General features: G+C 29.9%; 1 pseudogene; it reads left to right on the forward strand.

Annotated features, from left to right (window-relative positions):
- The first annotated feature begins 10,041 nt into the window (after window positions 1–10,041).
- On the forward strand, window positions 10,042–12,042 carry LOC131626000 (heat shock cognate 70 kDa protein-like; annotated as a pseudogene).

Raw genomic sequence — 12,042 nt, forward strand, 5'->3', positions numbered from 1 at the left:
AAATACTACTCCAAGTCAAACATGTTTAACTTTGGAGCTCTTATCTGTTAGGCTACTGAAAAGAAGATGCATCATGTTGGTATAGGTAGTACCAATCAATCCTTATAAATTTTTCTTCAACCATAAAGTCCCATACCTACATAGCCTTAGGATCCATCTCATTCGAATATGAATTTGTTTTTTTCCTAGAAGCTGCCAGAAGTTTCTCATCATCATGCCTCATGCACCAACAACCATTCCCTGCCCTCATTGGCCTCGGGAGTTCTTATGAGTTGAGAAATTATCAAGTATTATTTTTGGATTCTCTTTGGAGAATTTTTTGAATTTATCTTGTTTGAGAAGCCATTTTGAGTGGTCAAATGACCATTATTAAATTCTCTTTGAAGAATTATTTAAATTTTTCCTCAATTGAGAAATCATTATGACTAGTCTTTATACCAGATACTACGAGTGGTATTTATACTATGATCGAATGGTCTTTGTACAATATAGAACTGAGTTATTTTATCTTTGAGGCGTCGTGGTGCAGTGACTATTTTGCACAAATTTGAGTAGTGTCACGGGACGTCTTAAAGAGGGCGACCTAGTCAATAACTCGACCTAGTAATTTCTTCAGCGGCGATCTCCCAAAACCATAAAACAACAATTTTAAGACATTTTGAACTTCCATGAATACTGAAGAAATTATTGGTACTTTTGCGACTGTTGTCTCTAACAAACCGTTCAAGTTAGAGGGGATTCATTTCAAACGTTGGCAACGAAAAAAAGTAATTTTTCTTAATCTTAAAAAGATTTACCAATGTTCTACCGAGGACATTCTTGTTGCTCCTTCTAGATTAATCAAACAAACAAACGATAAAAAAATATATGGATTTAGATGGAACACTTAATAATGTTAAAGTCAGATCTGTTGTTCAAAATCACTTATGGAAAGCGAATAATTTACAACTCAGGAAAGAAATATTTATGGAAAGAGAATGGCTATCTCTACAAAATCATATTCTAAATGGACTTGCAAATGCAATATATGATTATTAGAGTAGCTGAGATACTGCAAAACAGGTTTGGGAAGCTCTAAAGAAAGAAGTGTGATATTTCTAAGAGGCTAGAGCAAGGAAGTATGTTGTTTGTCGCTACTTGAAGTATCTGATGGTAAATAAAAGGTCTGTGGAGACTCAATGTCATGAACTACAAAATATTTCTCATGAAATCATCATTAAAGGTATGTCTTTTTAGGTACAATTTCAAAATTGTAGTCATTATTGACAAATGGCCCCCTAATTTGAAAGATTGTTACAAAAAAATTGCTTTTCCGCAAAACAAAAAAATAAAAATAAATTGAGAGTCTGATTATTATCCTTAGAATTAAAGCCATATGGCAAAGCACTTAAGAATTAGACCGCAATATTATGAACTGAATTAAGAATGAGAACCCTTCAATGGCCCCAACCGCTCCAATAGCTAGGCATCAACCACCACCTAAAAAAATGGCACTATTATTTTCTTTTGTTTCAACCAAGGAAAAGAAGGTCATATGACTAAGAGAAGTAAAAGCAGACTAAAACCTGGTGTTGCCCCTAATGCACAAGTTAACATGACTGATGAGCAATTTATTGTTATGATCAATGAAATCAACATGATTCATGAATCTGGTGGTTGATTGATAGACTTTGTCTTCTCTCTTCATGTTTATTACGATTGTGCAATTTTAAAAACATACACAAATAAGAAAATGTTGTTAGGAGTTACCCATACTAATAATGTTTCCGATATTGGAGGATGATATTTATGTTAATGAAATTGAAAATCAATTTAGTATGAAGATTAAGAGACTCCCTAGTGATATGCGAACTAAATATATGATTTCAGTTTATTTAAATAATTTTATAAACAACATGGAATTCTACAAGAAACGACTGCACCATATTCTTTTGAAATGAATGATAAAGCATAAAAAATGAAAAAGAACTCTTCATGAACTAGTCGTTGTTATTATGTTGTATTATGGTGTTGCATCTCACTAGTGGAAGGAAGTTTTATTGATGGTTTACTATGTCCTAAATAGAGTTCCCAAGTCTAAAAATAAGATCTCTTATAATGAGATATTGAACAAAAGACACCCAACTTAGAACTTGGGAATGGCTGGCTTATGTTAGGATTCTAAATCAAAAGCGAGTTAAACTCGCTGGTAAAGCTTATGAATGTATATTTATTGCGTACCAATTCCAATAAAACTTAACCTTAAGTAATAAATTGCTACCAATTGAATAAACAATATGCTACTCTAAGAATTGAAACCCAAGCATGCAATATCCTACGATAATTAAATGCAAGAGTAAAAGAGAGAGAAGACACATAGTTTTATGATACTTCGGCATTCGTCCTCGCTTTGCCTATGTGTACTCTTCAATGGTTTCTCCTTTTTATTTTTGACAAATATTGCAAGAGTTCATACAATCACTAGTCCACAATAATGCTGAAGAAAATAAATCTTCTATCTGGATCTTAACTTGTATACAACTTAACGCCAAACTCTTATGTGTAATCTTCACTCAATTAATGCTTATGAATCTTCTAATATCATCAATCTACTACAAGTCTTTGTGTGTAGCAATTAACCCTTAGATCCTACTGATTCCTTGAGCGATAAATTATTCGAAGATTTGAGAAGAATCTCATTCTTTTTACTATAATTTGTCAGCATCAATGAAAATAACCTCAATCTTGCAAAAACCTAAAATTCTTTATCCAATCTTCAAGAACGATTAGTTTCAAGACAATGTCTCCCTCAATCAATTACAAATCTCTCATTATCAAGATATGAAATCAAAACAAAGGTTGAAGAAGAAAGAAATTTGTTTGCAAGGGTTTAGAACTTTTCAAAGTGAGAGGTAGTTGATTTAATCGAAAATCAAAAAATAATTATAAAAATATTACATGAAAAATGATGACAAAAATAATTAATGTGTGCTTGACATTAAGCAAAAAAATGGGTGAAAAAAGTTGGTTAGTTTCGAATCTAGAACATCTCATGGTGTGAGTCAAATGAGTAAGTGAAGTAGAATAAAAAGAAATAAGATTTTTGACCCATTCACGCTTGATTCGAATCAAGAATAAAGTATTATTCAAACCAAAGACTCGTGATTCGAATCAAGTGAAAATCCTGATTAGAATCAACTGCAACTGGTCTAAATGGAAAATGCTGGAAAATGGTCTGATTCGAATCAGGTGTAAAGTATGATTCGAATCAAATTGAGCTAAGGTGACCAGAAAAATCATTGATTCGAATCAGGTGTAAATTATGATTCAAATCAAGTTTGTTCAAAAATATTTTGGTTGCCTCTACTGGATTTGATTTAAATCAGGAAGTGTGCTTGATTTGCTTGATTCAAATCAAACACACAAAATCTCAATTTTTCATAGTTTTCAAAATACTTTGAGATTTTTCTTTGCACCTAACTTGAATAAAAAACACATATGGTTCTTATTCACTGACTCATGCAATTGAACAAAAGTATCATGATCAAGATCATGACGAAGCCTTCAAAGAAAGATCTAGTTTCTCTTTTTCCTTTTCTCTTTCTTTTTCAACTTTACTTCGCAATCGGTTAGTCGTTTCAGTTTATTTTCATGATCGCCTAACTTCCAAACAGCTTTGTGATATCCAAAGTATCAAGATTGTTGGATTCTTTTATAGTGGTAACCTTTGGTTACGTCTCCCTGCACATAGATCTCAGTATTTTGTTATCACAATCTTTGTTAGAATAGGTTTTACCCAATTTGCTTAATTTGTTGATTAAGTGGAGCCATGGAGGAAGCTAGTTTGCATGGAATTCATGGATTCTCCAGGTCCCATACAAAGTAGCTCGAACTCCTCTGTAAACATATTGATTTTAGAATCCTTGACGTCATTCATTCCCTCATAGAGAGTTTGAAGAGTGTCCCACAAACCTTTGGCACTCGTATGATGTGAAATATCATATAATACTTTCGCGCTTAAAGTGGAGATAATTATGTTTTTCGCATTCAAATCATATGAAGCCTTTATGGTTTCATCATCATTCCAATCATATTACAAATAGCTAATCAAAAGAATATAAGGTTCAAAATTTGCTAAATATCTTGTTTTCTTTCTTGTGAAAGCATTTGCCATAAAAACATTTGTTCAAAATAATGAAATCCATTGAACTTGGGGAACAAATCTCTGGGATGGATTGCAAATACATAAAAAAAAAAATCCCATGGTTGGAACAAATAACTTATCAAAAATTGGATGCATGCAATCTATTGAACTTGAAAAGAATGCGCATAAGAATAAGAGTGATGATGATGAATCGAATTTGTCAAAATCTAGATTTGTAATAAACAATGTATTTTAATATTCTATGTAAACAATGTAAATTTTTTATAAAAAAAAGATTATTCCCCTCGGGTTTTACAAAAACCGAGAGGTATGTGGCGCTTAAAAATATAAGCGTGCTTATTGAGTTTCTTCACCTTCCTTAAATAAATATTGGTAAAATACTCATTTTGGTCCCTAAATTATACCCTTGGGTACTGATTGGTCCCTTAAATTTATTTTCGTGTCACTTTGGTCTCTTAACTTTCAAAATGTTTCATTTTAGTCATTTTTATCTAATTGGCAACGGAAAACTTTGAAATTGATCGTTAAATTCGTCGCTATTTCGACAAAAATGACTAAAATAAAATGTTTTGAAAGTTAAGGGACCAATGTGACACAAAAAAAAAATTAAAGGACCAATATGAACCCAATGGTATAGTTAAGGGACCAAATAAGATATTTTGCCATAAATATTTGTCTTTCATTTCATGAGTATCATCGTTCAAGGCAATGTCATTAGTGATACGCTTGAAACCTTAAAGAAATCCATTATAAAAGCTTTCTAAATATCAAAAATTGACATTTGACATGAAAACTTTGAAACTTCAAGAAATTTGGAAAATTTCTCTATGATGGAATGCAAGAGCAGAAAATTATTTAGGTTCAAAGTTTGTGTTCTTAAATAATCATATAACCGAATATTTATTTTATTTATCTAACCCTTTTAAATATAAGATATAAATACAAGCAATATTTGAGATTTAATCTTTCCCCAAGATTCAATGATTTCAAGATTCAACATTTGATCTTCACTAACAATGATGACAATGAATCAGATTCAAAATTTTGTTATCTATTTTTACTTTAATATCTTGTGTAAACAACGTAATATTCTGAGTAAACAATGTAGATTCTAAACAAATTAATTTATTAATATTTTGTATAAACAATGTAATGAGTATTTTAAAAAAATGAATTTATCTTTTCCATTGTTCTTAGTCATAAATCGAGAGGTATGTGCCGCTAGTCACTATTATAAAAAGCACTTTTAGCCTCAAACGCGAAACACATTTTACATCGGCTAAAGAAGCGAGGTAACAAAGGGTGTCATGAAAAGTAACGACTTAGCACCTCGACTTTTAAAACACCGAGAGGTAAATTTATTTGCGCATGGGTTCGAATCCTATCATCTGCACTTTTATTATTTACAAAACTAGAGCCTCATATATCTCGGTTAATCAATAAAGTCAAAGGGTAAGATAGATTATTTTTTAATTAAAGCATGTTACATTATTGTTTACCGTGAAAATTGGTAAACAAGCGCCAATCTTCCAAAAACAAGGATTTTTTGGTTACTTACAAGATCGACTAGATTGATCCTAGGACATGTGCTTTATATTTCAAATCTTATTTTTGATTGTTAAGAACACTTCGACAATACTCACGCTCTTATTGAAAGGTTTGTTTAACCCATATATTTCTTTTTAAAGTAAAGTTGTAAAAACTTGTAAAGAAAGCAAGGTAACAAGCAATTGAACGTAACTTGCAAGAATAAATTCTGGATATAATAAAGACATGAATTCTGGAAAAGGGAAAATTGCATAAAAATGGTAAAAAAAAGCATAAGAATGGTGTTAAACGTACATTCTCAGGAGAACTCTTTTCTCAACCACAAATACTTTGACTTTTTTAGTGAGATTTTGAACACATATGAACACACGAATCCTAACTGCTAAGACTCCTATATATACTACTTCGAAATAACTGTTTTCAACGGTCTTTCGATCAGGGCATGCCACGTTTCACTCGACACGCCTTCCTTTCTCCCTGAAGCTCCACGCGTCCTCTTAACAAAAACGGATAAGGATAAAAGGTAGTTACATATTCGTTCAAATTTAACCTCTCTCTCGAACGCCTCTTTACGTTGAACCAACTATAAAACTTAGAAAATATTTTTAAGTCCAAGTCCAACACTTTCTTCCATCTGAGGCGATTTCGACAGACATTAGCAAACATGCTATTTCGTCGAAGGCTCATAATATCCATCACAAATATTTTCTTCATTTAATAACCATGGTGTCGAAAAACTCCAGCTAATAATTATTTACACAAAAAAGTAATAAAATAATTTGTTTACAAACCACAATGTTTATCTAGAATATTACATTGTTTACACATAATACTAAAATAAAAATTAATTTGTCCATGAAGATCATATGTTGGATATTTGAATATTTTATATTTATAAAAGATTAAATGATGGGCACCACTATATTCTCAATCGCATTTTTATGCATTTTTTCTGATATAAGTAAAAAAAAGGTTTAGACAAATAAATGATTTTCTAAACCTTAAATTCATAAAAAAAGGTTTATACAAACCTTAAATTCATAAAAAAAAGGTTTTCTAAACCTTAAATAAAGGTTTAGATAAATGAAGAACACAAACCTTAAATTCAAATAATCTTTTGATTTTGCAATCCATCATAGAGAACTCTTCATGAAAAATACTCTTGCAAACCTTAAAGTGAAGGATGTAGATAGTTTCAAGCGCTTCATGATGTTTCATTATCAATTTTAGATATCAGAAAGCTTTTATAATAAAAGTTTTTAGGTTTCACGTGGATCACTAATGATAGTATCTTGAACGTTGATACTCATGAAATGGATGATATAAATTTGTTTAAGAACGATGATCAATATCCTTAATTATCACGCTAAATTATCCCCTCGGTTTTGTTAAAAACACAGGTGAAAAAACTTCTTTTTTATATTACAATGTTTACACAGAATATTAAAACATAATATTATAACAAATCCAAATTCTTGAATAACAACAAATCTTTGCTGTAAGGAGTTATCTATTCCAAACATCTCTTGTCAAATCTCCATCCAAGAGAGAAACAACTCGAAACGCTTACTTGAGATGACAAACATATCTTGTACTTCCTTACCTACAATGTAAGATTTAATCTTCCTCTTACCATTTTTAACTTCTTAAAGGAAATGATAAGCATCTCTCGGGAATAAATGACTTTCCCCATACCATATAGAAGATTTCTTTATGAACTTTTCTCTTAGTTAGAGATACTTAGTAGGGATATTGTTGAAGTTTAGTGGAGTTAGAAGTTTGAATATGTGGAATAGTTATATGTTGTCCTATTTTTTGTAATGCATAATCGATTATCAATGAAATATTTTGTTTCCTATTATTGTCTATTTTTTATTGATAACAAAGATTTTGAAAATTATTAATTAATAAAGAAAATAATAGAAAAAGAATTAACTTAGAAATAAAGGGAAGTTGGAAAGTTGTCAAGTGATAAATCATTGAAAAAAATTAAATGCATTAACAATGATTCAAAGCGAGATCCCTTATAGTTATATTTCCTTTTTTTTTTTAAAACCTGAGGGGATATGTTTATTATATTTTTATGGATAAAACATAACACTTATATATATATATATATATATATATATATATATATATATATATATATATATATATATATATATATATATATATATATATATATATATATATATATATATATATATATATATATATATATATACACACACACACACACACACACGTTACATCGATTTTTGAGAAAACCCAGGGAAAAAGTTGTTTATTTTTAAAAAAAAATTAAACATGACACTCCCAAGACGTATATTCTCGATTTTAGCATGTTTGAGGTGAAAATTTCGTCATAAAAAGTATTATTCGTAGTAGGGAATTTTGAAAATATAAAAAATTTATTGCTGGAGATCGAACTAATGATCATTTCAATTATCTCTTTAGTTATTCTAAAATCGACGGATTAAGTGGCCTCGCATCTGTAACCAAGTTAAATCAATTTCGTGTCTAAAGTTAAATGTGTTTTTTTGTAATGGTGAAAATAAATCTTACAATTATATGTATATTTAATTGATTAAAATTTTATATCCAAAATAGATACAATTATAAAAAAAAAACATATGAAATTAAATGAAAAAATGAATTGTTAATCATATCTATTATAACTATTTTAAATTTTAAAACTAAATATTCTTATATCTCTCACTCAACTTACAAACATATGCCCTCCTTTATATTTGTGCTTAATTCCTATCAATGTTAAAATAAATTTGATTGTGTTTGTTAAAAAAATTTATGATAAATTGTTATATTATAAATGTATTGACTATATTTATAAAAAATATATTAAAATAATTAAAGTTCAAGATAAAATATATTAAAATTAATTTGCATTCACGAGTCTTAATCCTATTAAATTTAATTTGATCTATCTAAATTCTTCTTCTCTCTCTTAATCTTATTAAATTTAATTTCATCTATCTAAATTCTTCTTCTCTCTCTTAATCTTATTAAATTTAATTTCGTCTATTTAAATTCTTCCTCTCTCTTGACTTTTATTTTTTTTAGTCTGCACCTTCAAAAAATGCAATTTATTGATCACCTTAACCGATTAGGTGCATCATATTTTCCAATTTTATGTTATTACAGAATTGATTTTATTTGATAATAAATCAATGGAAAAATTTAGGTACAATTTTTTATGTGTGGTTTTTACTATTTTTCAATGAAAATATGATAGGTGTATAATTTCCTCTTACACGTATGCAAATTTTTCATATTTTCACTCACTAAATCATATTTATGTATATTTGTCATATTTTCATTGAAAAATAGTAAGAACCACACCTAAAAAATTGTACTTAAGTTGTGTCCTAAATCAATTTACTATTTATTTTTCATAAAATAAAATTGTAAAATAATTCATATAAAAAATATTTTTATAATCCAATTGAATAATATTAATTTATTTAAATATTTATTCCTTAAAATAATTTATATCCAAAAGATTCTTATACTAAATTTAAAAATTTATTCTATAAAATATATAAATATTTAGTGTCAATTAAATTTGAGATTTATTGAATATGTTACACATACTATTTTTTATTTATAAAAGATTCTTATAATCTAATTGAATAATATTAATCTATTTAAATATTATATTCTATTGATTTAAAATTTAAAATTTTATTTCACAAAATATATAAATATTTAGTGTCAATTAAGTTTAAGATTTGTGAATATTTTACCCATAATACTTTTATATGTAAAATATATTGATTCCATAAAATATATAAATATTTAGTATCAATTAAATTAGAGATTTGTAAATATTTTACGCATATACTACTTTTATATATTTTGTTGGCATGATATATATATATATATATATATATATATATATATATATATATATATATATATATATATATATATATATATATATATATATATATATATATATATATATATATATATATATATATATATATATATATATATATATATATAGGGGACGACTCAAGTGAGAACATTTGGTTATTATGAGAAATGAGAACAATAAATCATGACCATTAAATTTTGATTTAATATACTGGATTGGTTTCTCTTTCTATGATCCTTAATATTTATTTTAAATCAATATAGAAAGAGAAACCAATCCAATCCATTAAAATCAACAAAATCAAAATTTAATGGTCGTGATTTATTATTCTCATTTCTCATAATAACCAAGTGTTCTCACTTGAGTCGTCCCCTATATATATATATATACCGATTGTGAAAATATCACGCACACTGTTTTAGCTTTGTGTTCTTGTTTTACTCAAAAGACAATGTCTAAAAAATACGAAGGACGTGCAGTAGGAATAGACCTAGGAACAACCTATTCTTGTGTTGCTGTGTGGCTCGATGATCACAATAGAATTGAGATTATTCATAATGAACAAGGCAACAGAACTACACCTTCTGTTGTTGCTTTCAACGATGATCAAAGGTTGATCGGTGATGCTGCTAAGTATCAGGCTGCATCTAACCCTCAAAACATTGTCTTTGGTACATTTCTCTCTATGCCACTTCCTGTACTTAATGTTATTTTTGTCTCTGATGCAAACTTTTTTTTTACTCATGCAAAGTAAAACTTGGTTATTATGCAATTGCTATTTTAGGAATAGTGTGCGTTTCTTTTTTCAGATGCTACAAGGTTAATTAGGAGGAGGTTTAGTGATCCAGTTGTTACAAAAGATATATTGTTGTGGCCATTCAAGGTCATTGCTGGTGTGAATGACAAACCCATGATTACCCTTAAGTATAAGGGTGAAGAGAAGGAATTTTGTGGTGAGGAAATATCATCCATGATTCTTTCAAAGATGCGAGAAATAGCTTCAGCATATCTAAATTTGCCAGTCAAGAATGTTGTTGTTACTGTGCCGTCTTACTTCAATGATTCTCAGCGAAAAGCCACCATAGATGCTGGCGCAATTGCAGGCCTTAATGTTATTCAGATAATCAATGAACCTACCGCTGCCGCGATTGCATATGGTCTTGATAAGAGAAGAAATTGTGATGGTAAAAGAAATATTTTTGTCTTTGACCTTGGTGGTGGGACTTTTGATGTGTCTATCCTCACAATTAAAGGCGATGTTTTTGAAGTAAAAGCCACGGCCGGAGACACTCACCTCGGAGGAGAGGACTTTGATAACAGATTGGTGAACTATTTTGTACAAGAGTTCGAGAAAAAACATAAAGTGGACATTAGTCTTAACCCAAGAGCCTTAAGGAGGTTGATAACTGCTTGCGAAAGAGCAAAAAGGATACTCTCGTTTGCCTTTGCAACAACAATTGAGGTTGATTCATTAATTCATGGAAGTGACTTCACTTCATCAATAACTCGTGCCAAGTTTGAGGAAATTAATCTGGATCTGTTTAATCAATGTATGAAAATCGTTGATACTTGTCTGCGCGATTCAAAATTCTGCAACAGCGATATAGATGATGTTGTTCTTGTGGGTGACTCCTCGAGGATTCCCAAACTGCAAGATCTGTTGCAAGACTTTTTCAAAGGAAAAGATTTGTTCAAGGGCATAAATCCGGATGAGGCTGTTGCTTATGGTGTAGCTGTTCAGGCTGCTATATTGAGTGAAGGCTTTAAGAATGTCCCAAACTTGGTGCTGCAAGATGTTAACCCACTATCACTAGGTATAGCAGTATCCCCTGAAGAAATCATGGATGTGGTTATTCCTAGGAACACTACCATACCTGTCAAAAAGTCTAGATGGTATGCTACAACCATAGATAACCTTTGTAGTGTCTGGATTAAGGTTTATGAAGGTGAGAGAGCAAGAGTCACAGACAACAATCTACTCGGTATGTTCAGTCTTTCTTGTCTTCCTGGTGCTCCTCGGGGTTAGCCCTTAGAAGTATGCTTTGTCATAGATGAAAATGGTGTCCTAACTGTTTCCGGTAAGGACATATCTACAGGCAATACAAATAAGATCACTATAACCAATGACAAAGGAAGGTTGTCAGCACCCGAAATTAGAAAAATGATTGAAGAAGCTGAAAGATACAGTGTTGAAGACAAGAAATTCTTAAACAAGGCCAAGGTAATGAGGGCATTGGATTATTGTGTTTATGATATGAAGAATGCTTTAAAGAAGAAGGATGTTAATTCAAAGCTCTCCCCTCAAGAAAGTGACAAGATTAATAATGCAATTACGGTGGCCACAAATTTACTTGAAGGGAATAACAAAACGAATGAAATAGATGTTGTTGAGGATCATCTAAAGAAGCTGAAGAGCATGTTGAAACACCTCGAAGACATGACTTTGCATTGA

The sequence above is a fragment of the Vicia villosa genome, unplaced genomic scaffold, assembly GCF_029867415.1.
Source record: "Vicia villosa cultivar HV-30 ecotype Madison, WI unplaced genomic scaffold, Vvil1.0 ctg.000253F_1_1, whole genome shotgun sequence".
NCBI lineage: Eukaryota > Viridiplantae > Streptophyta > Magnoliopsida > Fabales > Fabaceae > Vicia > Vicia villosa.